We start from the raw sequence: 19,625 nt of genomic DNA, 5'->3' as shown, positions 1-19,625 counted from the left end.
ATTAAAAGTAAAATGAATCAAACAGGTTAAACAGTGTTTTTACAAGTGAAAAGGCCTCAATTTAAACAGATCAATAAATACAGACAGTGAGGCGAGTGCAATAATATTCACCAGCATCTGACTTGCCTGCAGATACCAATCAGAAAGAGATTTTATGTGGATAATGCTTTTTACTCATATCTCTCAGTCAAACACACTATATTTGGCCACATTAGAACAGATTATAACAGTCCCCCATTTCCCAGAAAGCAGCTGATGAACAAAAAAAGTATAATCTGGAAAACAAAATAGGGATCAGTCGCATAATAACCAAACTCAGTTTTGGACACTTAAAAAGAAGGCTATTGCAAAAATCACTGTGTAACTGTAAAGAGTACCTCTTCACTTAACAGAGAAATGATTAAAGTCATCCAATTGTTTAGGCTTCCCAGCTATGCAGCAGGATAAGGGTTAAGGCTTGAGCAGTGGCTTGTGGGTTATGACATGTGTAGGATGTTCGAATATGTGATGCCAATTTGATGTCTATAGATCGTATGTGACACGACAAGGAGGGATCAGTGTCCATTGAAAACGGTTATAGAGGTTACAGAGCTCAATTTCAATGCGTGCAAAGACAAAAATGTAACATACTGACTGGATCCTTCTTGAGCAAATGCAATGGAAAATGTCTCGGTAAAATAAAACGGGCAACTCCAATTACAAAGAATTCAGGCAAAGCGCACTTTTGTGCAATGTGCAATTTGTCCGTCCTAATTTCCATTTCCCTTCATTTCCAGTGGGTCAAAATGCAGCTTTTTTTAAAAAAACTGAAAAAACATGCATGCACACTGAAAAGAAAGCTGAAAATAACACTGAATGTCATCTGATTTAATGATCAAATTGTTAATTTTATGAGAGCACTGAAAAATCCGATCCTCTTGCATTAAAACTTGAATAAATTCATGAGCTTTCTGCATTCTGCATACTTCGCAGACAGGCCCACATCCATCCTGTCGTCGGCAACAGCAACTACAGTTAAATAAATCTGAACAGGCAAAAAAAAACATACGAGGTAGCTCAGTCTTTTAACTCTGTGAGGGAAACGGCTCTATTCCAGCTCCACATTATTAATTGCATAGTAGAAGACATTTCCCCTTGTTTTACAGCTGATTCTTTAAATACCATTAATGAGGCAACGTTCCTCGTTCTTCATCCGTCATTAGAAATTTGGGGGGAGCAATCTTTGCCCATGTGCCCACAGTGCTCAATGGGTTAAGGTGACTTTTTTTTTCGACGTGATTTCACAAGCAATAGTGAAGTTTACTCATAAGACCTCGAATGACACCCAGAAACAATGGTGCTACATATATCAAACCAGTTGTGGACAGAGGCTGCAAGTTTCTGACATACATTTACACCAATTATGCTTGGTACTTATAATGGCCCATACTGCAGTTTTTGTCCTCATGTTAAAGGCCTCTAACCTGCCACCTAAAAGTTCAGCTCAATCTTGACACTAATAGATCAACACTTGGCCCAAAAGCAAAAAAGCAGATAGCTACATGGTCACCATCATTTCAGATGAGGAGCAAGACTTGGGCATATGGGGCACAAAACTCACCAAAGAAGACCCACATCTGAAGGAGAAGCTCTACAGGAGTGAACATGTTGGTCAGATGCTAGCATTAAGGACAAGGACCTTAAGAGGAGGTTGAGGCTCTCCGGTGAGTTTGTAAAAGGCAGCAGGTGATCTTTGAGTCTTCCCTGCACCTGGAATTGTTCTGCCTGTAAAATTATTTCACTGCTGAATCTTTAAAAGCAATTTATTGCTCTGGGGCATCCCAAGGATGTGAAATGGTGCAAAACCAATTTTCTTTTGCTGCTGTTTCTTTTGCATGACTGATAATTATGTTTACTGTGTGGACTTCACCCATGGTTTCACCTGTCTGGCGATTGAAGGCCAGTTTTTCCTTCATTCTTTTCCAGATCTGAGAAACATTTCCTGAGCTGATGCCAGATTCTTGAGTGATAGAATGACATTGACTCTGTTAGTGATGCTCACTAAACTTGCTTTCTGGTGGAAGGATTGAGGGGAGGGACAGCAGAGTTAATGCTTGCACTAAGCATGGCTGACCTGTATCTCTTTTACCATAGTGAGCAGAAGATGCTGGAAATGTGCTGCTGATCACTTAGCATTTGAAGAGGGAGAGCTGTCTTTCTGTACATTGCTATCATTTTAGGGTTTTATTTTGGGCCTCCAGCTTTTTTCTGTTGCATGCTGCTTCCACAGTGATTGATACATCCTGTTAGTTAAATGGAGTTTTCTGGATGGTTTTCAAGCCATCCAGGTGTTGCTGACGAGTTCATGTAGACTGTTGAGCCTGCTGAGGTCCTAAAGTGTGATAATCGTGGCTTCTGCACCATTTGGTCTGTTCAAAGTCACAACTAGGAGGTGTCATGTTGAGACTCAAAACCCCCCCCCAACCTCCCCTTGTGGTCTTGAATTGCTAACTTTGCAGGAACAATTCTGCCAATACAGGCCCATATGACATCTGGAAAATTGGCCAATTATGAGCAGCAAGGACTTACCCAGTCGTTGAACATTTTGGCTCAGCTCTTCACACGGTATGACACACAGCAGGAGCAGCAGGATCCGATTTACAAAGATTTAACATTTGTGTTCAAGCACCCTTCTTGAAAAGTTGAAAAGAATTATTGCATTTATGTAGCACCTTTCACAACTCCAAGACTTCCCAAAGGGCTTCACAACCATTGAAGTACTTTTGAAGTGTTGTCACTGTTGTTATGTTGTATAACACCAGCCAATTTGTGCACAGCAAGGCCCCAGAAACAACAAAGAAATAATGACCAGATAATCTGTTTTTAGTGTTGTTGGTGGAGGGGTAAATATTGACCAGGCTACCAGGGGGTACTCCACTGCTCCTCTTATAATAGTGCCACGGATTCTTTTATGTCTGCCTGAGAAGGTAGATGGGCCTCAATTTACATCAACAAACGTAAAAATGCAGAAATATTAGAAACTCTTTTCTGCTGTTGTCTTGGGAGAACGTCCTCCATGTACCATTCTGATCTTTATATTTTGGTCACCAAGTGCCAGTTTCCTGATTGCCAAAGGAGTGAAAACAATCAGGAGCAGAGGGAACAGAATCTCATTGGCAAAATATGCGAGAGAGAGTGATGCTGGAGGTTAGAGACATGATTGCCAGAGATGTGGGCCCACAGGAGGGCTCCATGCATACAGTTTGCTTCGGGAGGCCTTCGCCTGACAGCAGATTTGTAAACCCATATTTTTGTCACTTTGCTGCAGGTCGAAATCGTTTATACTTAGAAATATGGTCAACAACTGTGTAACTGCTGTCAGCTGCACTCCTCTGGCATAAAGGTACTCATTCAGTTGACATTGGGTTGATGACTATCTGCAATTGTGTTAATTCAGTCTGAACACTGTTGGGTTTAACGTCTCCCCTGAACTAACTCATTCTTACCTCAGAGTCAGAAGGTTGTGGGTTCAAGTCCCAATCCAGAGACTTGAGCACAAAAGCCTACTCTGACATATCCAGTGCAGTATTGAGGGAGCACTACACTGTTGGAAGTGCCATTTTGGATGAGAAGTTAAACTAAGACCCTGTCTGGCCTCTCAGGTGAGTGTAAAATATCCGATGACTCTATTTCGAAGAAGAGCAGAGGAGTCCTGGCCAATACTTATCCCTCAACCAGCATCACTAAAAGCAGATCATTATTTCGCTGCTGTTTTTGGGACCTCGGTGTATGCAAATTCGCTGCTGCATTTCCCAGCATTTCCTAGGCTCAACTATCACCAGTAACCTGTCTCTAGATGCAGAAATCAACAAGCGCATGGGTAAGGCTTCCACTGCTATGTCCAGACTGGCCAAGAGAGTGTGGGAAAATGGCGCACTGACACGGAACACAAAAGTCCGAGTGTATCAGGCCTGTGTCCTCAGTACCTTGCTCTACGGCAGCGAGGCCTGGACAACGTATGCCAGCCAAGAGCGACGTCTCAATTCATTCCATCTTCACTGCCTTCGGAGAATACTTGGCATCAGGTGGCAGGACTATATCTCCAACACAGAAGTCCTTGAAGCGGCCAACACCCCCAGCTTATACACACTACTGAGTCAGCGGCGCTTGAGATGGCTTGGCCATGTGAGCCGCATGGAAGATGGCAGGATCCCCAAAGACACATTGTACAGCGAGCTTGCCACTGGTATCAGACCCACCGGCCGTCCATGTCTCCGTTATAAAGACGTCTGCAAACGTGACATGAAATCGTGTGACATTGATCACAAGTCGTGGGAGTCAGTTGCCAGCATTCGCCAGAGCTGGCGGGCAGCCATAAAGACAGGGCTAAATTGTGGCGAGTCGAAGAGACTTAGTAGTTGGCAGGAAAAAAGACAGAGGCGCAAGGGGAGAGCCAACTGTGCAACAGCCCCAACAAACAAATTTCTCTGCAGCACCTGTGGAAGAGCCTGTCACTCCAGAATTGGCCTTTATAGCCACTCCAGGCGCTGCTTCACAAACCACTGACCACCTCCAGGCGCGTATCCATTGTCTCTCGAGATAAGGAGGCCCAAAAGAATTTCCCAACATTACAATAGCCAATTGAACTTCAAAAGTAATTAATTGTAAAGCACTTTGGAATACCCTGAGGTTGGGAAAGGCACTATATAAATGCAAGTTCTTTCTTTTCCCTGATGAGGTCATGCTGATTTAATAGTTAAATTTTTAGAAAAAGCCTTGTCAATGGAAAAAAACCCCACAGAATATTAAAGTCAATAATTCTTTGTAACTGTTTCATTTATAAATGGCTACATTGATAAGTGCTTTGTTTCAAAACATTAGAAATGAGTCATCTGTTAAAATACAGTGTTGGACCTGCACAAACACAAATGATGGGTCAGTGGCGAACTGGAACACTCAGAGCAATCTTTTGGGGAGATAATTTTCGGAAGCAGAATTGATAAGGTTAATAAATATAAAATGCATTCCATAGACAACTGCAAAATATGATCATTCTGCTTTGGGAGGCAACAGCCGATATGCATGCAGATGCAGTTTTGGGGAGCATTTCAAGTGGAGTGTGTTCCAGTATGTACAGTCAATAATCCTTACTGATAGGTTTATTGTGAAGAAAGACAGATTTAGCATATCAGTTTACTAGCACTGCTGAAAGAGTTACCTGCACCACTTCTCACAGACAGATGTGAAAGTGCTCGAAGAAGATTGCCTGGCTGTCTCCAAGACTCTCAGTTTTAAAGTGGCTGCATCATGCAAGAGAAACACACCCAATTACTTTATAAGGCTTGTGTGGCACAACATAGCTCAGGCACCAAACAAACAGGTTCCGTACAGCTTCCAGATTAATTATCTAACAAAGGTATTACAATCACCTTCACTGACTGATGTTACAATTTATAAACTGTGGTAGTGTAGTAGTTACATTACTTGACTAGTAATCCCAAAATTTGGACAAATAATCCAGCGGAATGTGAGATCAAATCCCACTAGGGTAGCTTGAGAATTTTGAATTCAGTTTGAAAAATATCTGGAAAAAAAAAGCTGGCATCAGTAAAGGTGATCAGGAAACCAGATTATTGTAAATAGTAGGTTGACGAACGTCCTTGAAGGAAGGAAACCTGCCGTCTTTACCCGGTCTGGCCTATGTGTGATTTCAGTCTTTTTTTAACCGCCCTCTGAAGTGGCCTAGCAAGCCGCCCAATTGAATCAAATCACTACCTTAGGGCAATCAGGGACGGGAAATAAATGCCGGCTTTGTCAGTGATGCCCGCATTCTGAGAATGAATAATAATATAAATCCCATATATCTGATGGATGTCAATTAAAAGACATCGATTGAGTTTTATAGGCTTTACATACAAATCGCTTGAATTGTTAAGGATATGATCAATAAGAGAACAAATACAAAAAGACATTTGGAATTTTGTGCCAAAGGATTTTCCACATGCTGAATATCCCAAACATAACACCGCTTTGCTTAGAATTTGGAAAAACCCTTCCAGGCATTGCCAAATGCTTTGCCCAAAAGTCATTTTGCGAGTAAATTTTTGCTGGGTTAAAAATGAAAACTTCAGCGAAGCGATCTTGTACCCAAAGGAACAAAAGAAAACGACTGACTTCCAAAAGGGTTACTTATATTTCAGCTTTCCTCCCCCCACCACTGCCCCCCTATCTAAATTGACAGATAAAAGATTGCTTTGACTTTATTTGATGTTTCACATGATTTTCTGAGACAGCCGATCAAACGGTAAAGGTTAGACTTGTGCAGCAGGATTTACTGTTGGGGTGAGGGAAGGAGGTTGTTTGGTGAGGTGGGGGGAGGTGGGTGTTGTGTTGCTGCTGGTGACTGAGAAATGGACCTTGTCTCAGCTTTCAACAAATTACAGGGTTTAAGGGAGGTGCTGGAAATGGCAGCCTGACATTGATAATTGCTGTTTATACCTTTTGAGTCTTCCTACTCCTCCCAGCTTGTCTTTAGGCCCAGCAGCTGATACCATACACCACAATGCGGGTCGGTCAGCCAAGCAAGTAAAACAGGTTCCCCTGCTTTGCTATAAGGCGATTGCTGGGACTCAGACTGGCTCAGGCTTGTCCAGCACAGCAGGCAGCAAGGAGCCTGCATTAAATTTCGGCTACCAGCAGTTTTTTTAACCCTTATCACTCTGATCTCCTTATTTGCACATAGCATAGATTCACGATTGTAATCAGGGCTGCAATGATTATATTTACCATATTGCCAAATGCTCAGTTATCAACGCCTTCAACCTGAAATTACCCAGTGTTTATTCACACAAAATTTAGCAGAAGTGCTTTGATCGAATGGTTTTTATACTTGTACACCATAAATTGCATTATTTCTGTGGCATGTTCACAGAACTAATTGAAAATATTAGTGGACCCAAGATTTTCACATTGAACACAATGCGTTTCAAGTACTTCACAACTCTGATTCGGGAGAAAGGTGGAGATAAATTGAAAGCCTTTCAAAGGCCTTCAGTCATGTACTGGGTATATTGCAGCTCACCCTCCTGACCTTTTGAGTTCTAATGTTATATTCAATCGCACTGCTTACACTTGTAACATAATAATCCTACTCCTGAATCATTTTGCAGCACATGCTAGTTTTTAAGCTTGCTTAAATTTGCTTTATTTGTAATCTCGCCCGTGCTTTTAATTATTTTCTCTCCTCTCCTTGTCACTCATCTCAGTTTTATATTATGCACAGTTATCTAAAAGCCAGACAGTTGACCTGCTTCTGGTTTTAAGTCCGCATTACTCACAACAGAAGATATGTAAAAGCAGTGTGCTGTGGCTCAGCTGTCATCTTTCAGCCTTGTATTTTTTCTTTCACCTTCCCCACCTCGCCACCCACCCCATGATGTACTAATTGAGATAAGGAACTCATCGGGGTTAATTTTGACATTATGTAATGTGTGAAATGGGTAATAGCGAATTGGTAGCCCCTTCAACAAAACTTTTAGAAAGCATCTTTCCCGTAGCAAAGTGTTCCAAAATACTTCACAGGAGCATTATTAAACAAGATTTGGGTTGCACAGTGCCGCAGTGGTTAGCATCGCAGCCTCACAGCTCCAGCGACCCGGGTTCAATTCTGGGTACTGCCTGTGTGGAGTTTGCAAGTTCTCCCTGTGTCTGCATGGGTTTCCTCCGGATGCTCCGGTTTCCTCCCACATGCCAAAGACTTGCAGGTTGATAGGTAAATTGGCCATTAGCAATTGCCCCTAGTATAGGTAGGTGGTAGGGAAATATAGGGACAAGTGGGGATGTGGTAGGAATATGGAATTAGTGTAGGATTAGTATAAATGGGTGGTTGATGGTCGGCACAGACTCGGTGGGCCGAAGGGCCTGTTTCAGTGCTGTATCTCTAAACTAAACTAAATTTGACACCATGCCACATAAGGTGATATTAGGACAGGTGACCAAAAGCTTGGTCATAAAGTTAGGTTTTAAGGAGTGTTTTAAGGAGAGAGAAGTAGAGAGGTTGAGAGATTTAGGGAGGGAGTTCCAAAGCAAAGGGCCGAGGAAGCTGATGGCACAGCAGTCAATGGTGGAGCAATTAAAATCAAGGATGTGCAAGAGGCCAGAATTGGAGGAGCTCACAAATCTCAAAGGCTTATAGGGCTGGAGGAGTGATAGGGACAGGCCCCTTTTTATATCTGTCTCCAATGTTTTATTTCAATTGACTTTGATAAATAAATTAGAATCTCAGTTTTCACAATCTCACAAAGTCAAAATGGCCCTACAAGATCATGGGAGACAAGCTCATGGACAATAGCCCATAAATATAGTCACACACTGCTGCGCAGCATTGGGTTTTTAATGGAATTTCATGTAAAAATTGTAGTAAATTTTGCTTATTGACTGGTTTACATTGAATTAGATGGAACCTACAATAGAAGCAGATCATTCAGCCCAACTGGCCTATCATGCAGCACATAAGCCTCCTCCCTCGTCTCTTCATCTAACCGTACCATTCTATTCCTTCCCCCTTCGTGCTCATCTAGTTTAGTATCATGGGAGCTGAAATAACTGCAATATTACGGTAAACATTCATATAAATTCCTTTCTTCACTATGATCAGGGTGGGCTATCTTCTTTTTTAAAAATCTGTTTAAATAGTCGGCAGAAGGATTTTATATTATGCATTAAGAGTGACTTAATTGCAATAACGCTTTAGTGCTACATCAAAATACATTTTAGCTTTAATTTATTTTCTGTTAGCAACTTCTCTTTAATGATAATACATCGACATTTGTTATATTCATGGTATTCAGTCCATATGGTACAGTATATATGACACATTGTGATAATTAGATAGTGAGGGAGATTTACTGAGTTGCTTGACCCAGGAAGCAGATTTCCGGGGAGTGACAGTGGGTTAGCGAATACAGCCATCCCCGTTTTTCACATCAGTAACCGGATTTGCCAGTTTCCTGAACCTCACTAATTTCTAATGATGGAATTAGAATCTGTGTTACCATTTGGCCAATTAAATAAATAAATCATAAATTTTATTGCAATTTGTATAAACATTATTTAAGGACAGTAGATATCTCAACAGCAATCTATTCAGAAGAAAGCAGTAAACTTTTTTAATATAAAAAATTTCTCCAGATTGGATTTGCTTTGCCCCAAGAAACCAATAGTTTTTTTGCCATGGCCTTGATAAGAAACTTCAAAGGAACTTTTCATCATTGAAAGGGAGGGGAGGAGCTCTGTCAGCACAATAAAAATTACATTCTTTGGTGCAAAGCTACCAAAATGCTGCTGTCAACTGGGACAGCTTCAGAACATCAGAAAACAGCATTGTGGCAAGTTACTCTTTATCTATGCGGCTAATACTACAGATGGCCGAACTCCCATTAAAGGCAGTGCAACAAAAACATTTAAAAAAGTGTGGTTTTAAATTATTTCCTCACAAAGTGACTTTCTTCAAAGGAAATCTGAAAGGAACTTTGTATGTATTCCTACTGCAAATGTTGCTCCATTTAATTGCTCTTGCCCACCCATTCTCAATCTCTACTTCCATATTCTATATTCGATTTACGTGCTCTCATTCCATATCAGAATTGGCATGAAGCAGTGGGTTGGCACCAACTGGACATAAATTATCTAACCAGCTATCCTGGTGCAAAAGCTTTAATGAAAAACTGCTGCTGTGTTCTGGCAAGTAAAGGAAACACGGATCACTTGTATTAAGTGGATAATTTAATATTTCATGGTGCAAGAAGCAAATTAGGTAGCTTCGGGGGCATATTGGGTGGGAACCAAACACTGCCTGGTACAGGAGCTGACTTCGGCACCCTCGGGGACACATTGAGCAGGAGCCTAACATCTCATGGCATTTAAGCTGATTGTGGTGGCTCCCAAGTACAGATTAGGTGGATAATTTAATACCTTCTGGCACAGTAGCTGAATGGGGGTGCACTACTGATCAACTGCCATTGTGGCAGGTTATCCCACTCAAAGCTGAAGGAAAACTGATGCATCAGTGCATCTGATGTGCTTTTGTGCTGCATTCTTTGACTGCAGTTTTTTTCTCCTTTTCTCTTGAAAGTTCTTGCTGGGTTACAGGCATCAGCGACCCTTCAGTACCACAAGCAATGGTGAGCCGTGACAGTGAATGTTGGCAGGCTATTTGATCATTTGGAGGCAATCATGATCTGTCCTCACTTATTGTTCATATTGTTCATACTTGCATAGGGTTACTGAATAGCAGTGAAGAGTAGAAGCCTTTTATCCACTCTTCCTTTTGGGGCATAAGGTTCATTGCCTCACTGAGATCAGCTAACTCAGCAGGGATTGAAGCTATATAGATAGATTTATATTTATAATAGTGCTTTTTACGGATGCCAGAGACCTCAGGAAGTCCCAAAGTGCTTTATGGTCAAAGAAGTACCTTTGAAGTGTTGTCACTATTGCAATGTAGGAAACATGGGAGCCAATTTGCACACAGCAAGTTCTCCCAATTAAAAATGTGACTCGATAATCTGTGTAAGCAATGTTGGTTGAGGGACAAATATTGATCAGGGCACCTGCTCTCTTTGAAATAGTGCCATGGGATTTTTTTTTACAACCTGACAGGGCAGCCGGAGCCTTGGTTTAACACCACAAGCAAAAGACAGCGCCTCCGCCAGTGCAGCACTCTCTCAGTGCTGCACCAATGTATCATCTTAAAATTTATGCTGGAGTCTCAGAGGCAAGAATGCTACCCATTGAGCCATGGTTGACACCTGGGGCTGGAATTTCAATCCCTGATCAGGAACCCAAGTCACAAACCCTGCGCCACATCTGTGTTGCTAACATGACGCTATTTTAATGTGCAAAGCCATGCCTTGCAGATTGGAGCAGGCAGGAAAGCAGAGGGCCAGCAGCCTCACAGTGCATACAAGTGGTCAAATGGTTAATCACAAGGTACTTCACCTGCTCTGCTCAAGAGATGGTAACTTTGTGCCACTGCCTGAGCACCTCAGTTTGAATAACCCTTTTTTCTCTCCACTTTAATTCAGTCGCAACATCACAGTATGGCTGCCGGCAGTGTTTCTGACAGATGTGCACTAACGTGCCCCAAAATGTTTGCTCTTCCTGTTCGCCACTTCAAAAAATTTCCTTCTGGACCTCTCCAGCTTGTTAACAAGCTCTTCAATGAGTTTAACGAGCTGTTAATTGGAGGTGAGCAGGTTGCTGTCTATAACCACCCCTCACCCTAGATTTGAAAATAGCAGAGCGTTCTGGAGGTGTCAGAAGACTGACACGCCATCTGGGAGGGCTATTTTCAAAGAGTGCCCACACCTGACCTTGCCTCCCCACCCCCCACGGGGTTTGTAAATCCAGCCCCCCAGGAACTTCTTGGTCTGCGTGGCTCAATACCACACCGGGCAATGTACTTTACTAATCCAACACTGTCCATTATTTCCACGATTGCCACTTTTTCATGTACACATTTTAGAGAACATAGGCAGTAATTACCTCCGATGAAGAGGAGATGATACTAGCTTAGACTCATCTATTACCTCCATCATGCTTGTATATGACAGAACGTTGATAATACAGTACTGTGCCTAACATGCAAAGGTACATATCGGCTTGCGACTCCTGCTACATCTTCTGCATTTCACATTGCCCCAGAGATACTTTTCAGTCATGTGCTTCTACTGTCTCTATTACTCCAAATGTAATCTCCTATTGCAATCTAAGCAGGTTATTGGTTGTCATATTGATTAACTCTGGTGCAGCGATTATGCTTTTGACCTCACAGGGTTAATCCATAGGATATGATTGGGGTTCTTTTTAACTAGATATCTAACCATCTTAAATTATTATAGCAGATAACTTTTTTCAATTAACTCTGAGCATCTAACAATTTAATAAAGCCCCACCAATGCACTTACCCATGATAGGCTATAACTTACATGTGATTACCCAAATTGAAACACTGTGAATCACATTTATTATCCTTTTTACACCCTGCCACCACCCGGTAGTATAGTTTGATTAGTGTAATATATATCAGGGCTGGGTGACATGACAAATTTCATTATCAGTGCACCATTTTTAAACTGCTACTTTCAGGGTATTGATAGTGGATCGATTAACTAATGCTGGGAGAAGATGGATGAAAGCAATCATTTGATTGGAATATTCATCTTTATCATTTATTTGGCCAATTAGTTACTGTATCAAGTTATTACATGGAATATATTCTGTGTACTTTCCTTTGGGGGGTATACAGTTTGTAGGTTTGCATGGAATAAGCACTAAATTCCATAAGATCCTTATGATGATACTTTAGATATTACAGGATCTGTTCTATGTTGTGAAGGAGCATTCCTTCCTGGCCATGCTAAATATATCCACATTCTCCACTGAACCAGAAGGGCTCTAAGTGATGAATGTGCAGATTTCCAGTTTAAAAAAAATTATATATATTTATCATGATGCATCCTCTAAGCACACGTCTCCTGCTTTGCAATTTTTTCCTAGCTTCCAGAAAATAATGACGGGGGTAGGGAAATAATACTTGGTATGGGACTGGATCAGGGCTGCTGATGTTTTAAATGCCTTCACCTTCTGGTGCAAAAACATCTCTCTCTCTCAAATTGCATAACTGTATTCATTTAATGATGTGCACTGTGCATTGGGTGTGTTCGCAAAGCTGAGGTTTCAACCTGGAATTGCAACACAAGATCCTACGCTAACCTAAATTTTTCATCTCTCAGCCTCCAATAATGTTACTAAAATAAGGTTGAAAATGTGCTTTTTCTCGCTTTCGAAAACTTGCTGATGGCATCGTCTAACAGCAAGTTAAATCAAATGCATGCTTTCAGAGAAAAAGGTTTCATGCTCAGAATAGGACCTGTCGACATATAGAATATAAAGCTCCCTGATTCTTGTTTGAAGAAAATGTATCAGCGTCAACTGTGAGTGCAGCAAAGCAGAGCTACACTGGAAACCTGCTTCCAATGGATTGGGACAAACAATAAAGTTGCTTATAACTGAACTGGCAGTGTCAGGCCTGACTGTGTCTATAACAGAACTGGCTGTCCCAGTCCTGACTGTGAATAACAGAACTGATCATTGCTGCAATGGCTGCATGTATAACAAAAATGATTGTACCATACTTGATTGTATGTATAGCACAACTGACAGTCCTAGTACTGACCATCTGTTTAACAGAACTAGCTGCGTGCATAACAGAAGTGACTGTAGTGACTCAGTACTGCCTGCATCTATAACAAGACTGGTACTAACTATATACATAAAAGGACTGACTTGCCCAGTGCTGATTGTCTGTATAACATGGCTCAGTGCTTCCTGTATCTATAACAGGACTGACAGAGCTAGAACTGATTGTCAGCACTGCCTGTATCTATAACAGGACTGACAGAGCTAGTACTGATTGTCAGCACTGCCTGTATCTATAACAGGACTGGCTGTGCTAGTACTGATTGTCAGCACTGCCTGTATCTATAACAGGACTGGCTGTGCTAGTACTGATTGTCAGCACTGCCTGTATCTATAACAGGACTGGCTGTGCTAGTACTGATTGTCAGCACTGCCTGTATCTATAAGAGGACTGGCTGTGCTAGTACTGATTGTGTGTATAACAGGAGTGACTGGCTCAGTGCTGATTGTCTGTATAACATGGCTCAGTACTGCCTGCATCTATAACAAGACTGACTGTGCTAGTACTGATTGTCAGTACTGCCTGTATCTATAACAGAATTGACTGTCCCATTATGGATTGTATATATAACAGAATAATGGTCTATCTTTTTTAAAAATTTAATGTAAGGAATATTGCTGGCTCGAGTGAGCAATCACCCTTTCTGTTGGGTGCCAGACTTTGTAGTGTAGTTGGCCTCTGATATGAAATATGGAGACCCAATTAATTTAAGGAGCAAATGCATGGGTCCTGCTACTTGTGTTTCCTGCAATGGCAGATTTGTAGAGCCACATTTTTAGTGAAGTTTGGAAGCTGTGGTTACTTGCTGGTTTAACCTTTATTTTTCAGAATGCAGCCGACAATTGGAGAACAGTGCAGCTTCAGCTAGCTGCTCTCCTCTGATGTAAAAGTGACTTATAATAGCAGTGAATATACCATTGCCATCTGCATATGTCAGTAGCTATTCCATTACTGATAGTCTCGATATAAATGCAAATCCTTTTGCGTTTCCTCACATAGGACCAACTGTCCCAGATTTAACCACGATCGGAGCAAGACAGAACTAAAATTCAAGCAGATATCTTAAAATGCATCTGGGAAAGTCTGGGTTAGATTAACCCAATTGTGCATAGTTTAGATTTGACCTTGTTCTGTTGTGGCAGTCTTGTTAATTTGATGACAGAAATGTTGGCTTCTCCTAGGAGTGCAGTGCGTTCCCTGAGTGGCTAAAAGATTTCAGTCTTCATGATACTTCTCAATATTTTGTTTATTTTTCTTTGTGAACTAAGTGGGATTGCAAACTTGGGTCCATATAATAGTTGAAAAGAAAGACTTGCATTTACATTGTGCCTTTCATGTCCTCAGGATGTCCCAAAGCACTTTACAACCAATGCAATGCTTTTGAAGTGTAGTTACTGTTGTAGTGTAGGAAAAGTGACAGCCAATTTTCACACAGCAAGGTTCCACAAACAGCAGTGTGATTATGATCAAATCAGCTAAAAAAAAAGTCTTGCATGTATATGGAGTTTTTCATGACTTTTGGAGCATGCCAAAGCACTTTACAGTTAATGAAGTACTTTTGAATTCTGGTCACTATTGCAGTGTTGGCCGAGGGATAAATATTGACCAGGACGTAAGGGAGAGCTCCCCTGCTGCTCTTCGAAATAGTGCTGTGGGATCTTTTACATCCTCCTGAGAAGGCAGATAGGACTTCGGTTCAACGCCTCATCCGAGAGACGGCACCTCAGACATTGCAGCACTGCCTCAGTACTGCACTGAAGTGCCAGCCTGCAAAGAGATCAGAAGTAGATATCAACTGCACCCCCCACCCCCCCAACCCCCCAAAAAATCACAATACCTTGGGTGTTCCAAGCAGGTCCTAAAGAAATATGTGTAAATTGTGTAGAAGTGCTCTATTAAAGACTAACTGGGCCGCAGCTCCTTTTATTAGTGACATCAAGAGAGCTAAACAAACACAACTTTATCTGCCCATGACACTTGGATCTAAAACCAATCTGCAGTCATTACAAAGACAGTGAGCCGGATACGGTGATCAACTCTAACTGTGAGGAGGTGAAAGGCTTTCTGACCCTCCATCTTGTGAAAAGGAAGTATCTTAACATATTTAGCCATTTAACAATCAAAAATCAGAGGGAGATACTTAAGCTGGAGTATGTATTTATTTTTCTAATTTGTAAACTCCCCCCCTCGAGATGGTTATATAATGAAGCTGCTATTTATCTTGGGATTAACAGGAAGGTGAGACACCAGCAATGCTGGAAACATCTGGACGTTTCTGCCTGTTGCTTCAGTCTATGCCCTGTCCCTAGGGGGGTTCCACTTTTCCTTCATTTTAATATTATTTGAAATATCACATTGTAAGATACAAGAAGTAATGATGTGCTGAAACAAAACATTCAAACACAGACTATGCATTGAAACACAGACAATGCAGAATGTAGACAATGCAGAAAGTAGATAATGCTTTACATGGCACTTTGATGTTTTCCTTAGCCCAGAGAAAGGACCAATCTTAGCTACCTTTCCATTGTAGCTGATGTTTAATGATTTCCACTTGGTTTGAATGAGTCCTCCATATTTGCTTAGATCTTGAGAGTCAGAATTAAGTACATTTATATCATATGAGTAGCCCCCAAAACCCTCGAATATTATCTGCTGAATATATTGAAAGAGTGAACTTATATATAGCCTTTCATAAAATCTCAAAGCCTTTCATAACCAGTTAAGTACTTCTGAAGTTGTCGTCACTGTGGTGATGTAGGGAAATGTGGCAAAGTGCACACAAGAAGCTTTCACAAAAAGCAATGTGATAAATTATAGAATTATACAGAACAGAAGGAGGCCATTTGGCCCATTGTGCCTATGCTGCTCTCCGATAGAGCTATCCAATTAGCCCCAATCCACTGCTCGTTCCCATAGCCCTGCAAATGTTTTGGCCATGAAGTATTTATCCAACTCCCTTTTGAAAGTTGCTATTTAACCTGCTTGCACCATCCTTTCAGGCAGTGCATTCCAGATCATAACAACTCTCTGCATAATATTTCCCCCCTTCCTTCTCTCTGGTTCTTTTGTCAATTATCTTACCCTCCTGCCAATCGAAACAGTTTCTCCCCGTGTACTCTATGACAATCCCTCATAATTTTGAACACGTCTATTAAATCTTCCTCTAACCTTCTCTGCTCTATCAAGAATAACCCCAGCTTCTCTTGTCTCTCCACTTAAATGAACAGATGATCTTTTGGTGTCGATTGATGTTGGCTGAGACAAATTCTCTATTGTTCTTCAAATAGTATCATGGGATATTTTGTGTCCACCTGAGGGAACAGTCAAGGCTGCAGTTAATCATCTCACCCAAAGGATGGCACATCCTACAGTAGAGTATTTCTCCACTGCCTGTTTGTCTAGATTATGTACTCAAGACTTTGGAGTGAGGCTTGAATCCACAAATTCTGACTCAGAGGTGAGAGTATTAGCACTGAACATAAGAAATAGGAGCAGGAATGGGCCATTCAGCCTCTTGAACCTGCTCCACCATTCAATAAGATCATGGTTGATCTGATTGTGGCTTTAACTCCACTTTCCTATCTGCCCCCCATAATCCTTGACTCCCTTGTAGATCAAAATTCTGTCTAACTCATCCTTGAATATATTTAATGATTCAGCCTCCACTGTCACTGGGGGAGAGAATTCCTAACACTAACGACCCTCTGAGAGAAGAAATTCCTCCTCATCTCCGTCTTAAATGGGAGACCCCTTAATTTGAAACTATGCCCCCTAGTTCTACATTCCTCCACAAGGGGAAACATCCTTGCAGTAGCTACCCTGTCAAGCTGCCTCAGAATATTATACATTTCAATAAGATCATCTCTCAATCTTCTAAACTCCAATGAGTATAGGTCCAACCTACTGAAACTTTCTTCATAAGACAAACCCCTCATCACAAGGAATCAGCCGAGTGAACTTTCCCTGAACTGCTTCCAATGCAAGTATGTCCTTCCTTAAATAACGTGACCAAAACTATCTCACTAAAGCCCTGTACAGTTGTAGCAAGACTTACCTACTTTCATACTCCATCCCCTTTGCAATCAATGCCAACATTCCATTTGCCTTCCTAATAACTCACTGTGCCTGCATATTGGCCGGAATTTTACACCGCCCCAGCGGGTCGGATGGTGGCGTGGGGGTGGCGTAAAGTTGAGCGGCAGACTCCAGGAGACCTACCCGCCCCAATTTCGCCTCTGGACAGGTTTACGGAGGTCAGGCGGGGGGTGGGAAACGGCCCGCCGACCTGAGGCCAATCAAGACCCTTAAGTGGCCATTTAATGGCCACTTAAGGGCCCTCGCCCGCCTCCATGGGTATTTTGCCCATGGCAAGCGAGGGTGCTGGGAACATGAAAGGCCACTCAGCGATAGCTGCCGGCCTTTCCGCGCCCCGGGGACGGGGCATGGCAGTCGGGCACAGGGTGCCCGATTGAGGGTCGCCCCGCCTCCCAACCCACCCCCGGGACCCAAGACATCCCTCCTCCACCCCCAAAGGACCACTCCAGCCTCACCAGGGAAGGACCGATCCCCCTGGTGAGGCATGCCCCTACTTACCTTCCCTCCTCGATCCATGGTGTCAGCTTGGCTGCAGTCCCAGCAGTGGCCACCACTTCCGGTGGCGCTGCTGGGTCTAGGAGCTGCCGGCCCGCTGAGGGTGGAAGTCCCGCCTCAGGACAATTAAAGCCTGGGGATCCGTAAAATGCAGGACAAATCCCCAGGCTAGGCAGAAGCAGGTTCGCCACCGTCTTTCACGTAGGAGTCTGGCTCCCATCCATTCACCGTAAAATTCCAGCCATTGACTTTTTGTGATTCATGTACAAGGACACCCAGGTCTCTCTGTACCACAGCATTCTGTAACCAATGCTGACACCTGGCAATGATGTTGAGAGGATTAGTACCTAGCAGTACAACACAGCGATGGCCTTTTTTCTTAGTTTGACTTGTTCAAGAGACGTGGGCATCATTGGCAAGGCCAGTATTTATTGCCCATTCCTAATTACCTTTGAACAGGTGATGGTGAGCCACCTTCTTGAACCGCTGCAATCTGTGTGATTTAGGTAGACCGACAGTGCTGTTCGGTCAGGAGTTCCAAGTTTTTGACCCAGCGACGATGAAGGAAGAGCGATATATTCCAAGTCAGGATATTGTGTGACTTGGAGGAGAATTTGCAGATGGTGGTGTTCCCATGCATCCTCTTGCCCTTGTTCTTTTAGGTAATAGAGGTCGCAGCTTCGGAAGGTGCTGTTTAAGAAGCCTTGGTGAGTTGCTGTAGTGCATCTTGTAGATGGTACATACTGCAGCCACTGTGCGTCAGTGGTGGATGTGGTACTAATCAGGTGGGTTGCTTTGTCCTGGAAGGGTATTGAGTATTTCTACCCATGTACTCCATACATAGTCCATCTGGAAAGTAATTAAGAATTACATTCACATAAAAAAACTTTGGAGAGATGTCAGGGCACAACAAGGCTAAAACTGGAGTGCCACCAAAAGAGTGGCTAGATTTTTAAAGTAAAATTCCATATCATCTTGGAAGTGTTTTCCTTTCATATATGGGGTTGTTAGATCTGTTCTATCAATTTGATTGCCAACAACTGTCACTAAACCAGCTATATAAAATTGTGTGCTGTGGAATATTGACATGACAACTACCTAGTCTCTAATGAACACTGACACACTCTGCTCTCCAGTAAATTGATAAATCTGTTGGTAAATCCAACTGTTCTTATGTAATTTTTTTTTTCATTTCTGGGATGTGGGTGTCACTGGCTAGGGCAGTATTTATTGCCCCATCCCTAATTGCCCTTGAGAAGGTGGTGGTGAGTTGCCATCTTGAACTGCTACAGTCCTTGGGTTGTAGGTACACCCACAGTCCTGTTAGGAAGGGAGTTCCAGGATTTTGACCCAGCGACAGTGAAGGAACAGTGATATAGTTCCAAATGAGGATGGTGTGGGCTTGGAGGGGAACTTGCAGGTGGTGGTGTTCCCATGCATCTGCAACACTTGTCCTTCTAGATGTAGAGGTCACGGGTTTGGAAGGTGTTGTTGAAGGAGCCTTGGTGAGTTGCTGCAGTGCATCTTGAATATGGTATATACTGCTGCTGCTGTGTGTCAGTGGTGGAGGGAGTGAATGTTGAGGGTGGTGGATGGGGTGCCAATCAAGCGGGCTGCTTTGTCCTGGATGGTGTCAAGCTTATTGAGTGTTGTTGGAGCTGCACTCATCCAGGCAAGTGGAGAGTATTCCATCACACTCCTGACTTGTGCCTTGTAGATGGTGGACAGGCACTGGGGAGACAGGAGGTGAGTTACTCGCCACAGAATTCCCAGCCTCTGACCTGCTTCTGTA

At 42.5% G+C, this 19,625-nt stretch overlaps 1 protein-coding gene across 1 annotated transcript in view; it reads left to right on the top strand.

The window, feature by feature from the left end:
• Positions 1-19,625, top strand: part of LOC137378266 (transcription factor MafB-like) — a 268,346-nt gene that overhangs the window by 13,236 nt on the left and 235,485 nt on the right. The gene's annotated exons all lie outside the window — the stretch shown is intronic.

Source organism: Heterodontus francisci, chromosome 16, assembly GCF_036365525.1.
Source record: "Heterodontus francisci isolate sHetFra1 chromosome 16, sHetFra1.hap1, whole genome shotgun sequence".
In the NCBI taxonomy this organism is placed as follows: domain Eukaryota; kingdom Metazoa; phylum Chordata; class Chondrichthyes; order Heterodontiformes; family Heterodontidae; genus Heterodontus; species Heterodontus francisci.
The sequence above is the reverse complement of the archived record's forward strand: the minus strand, read 5'-3'. Positions and strand labels throughout refer to the sequence as shown.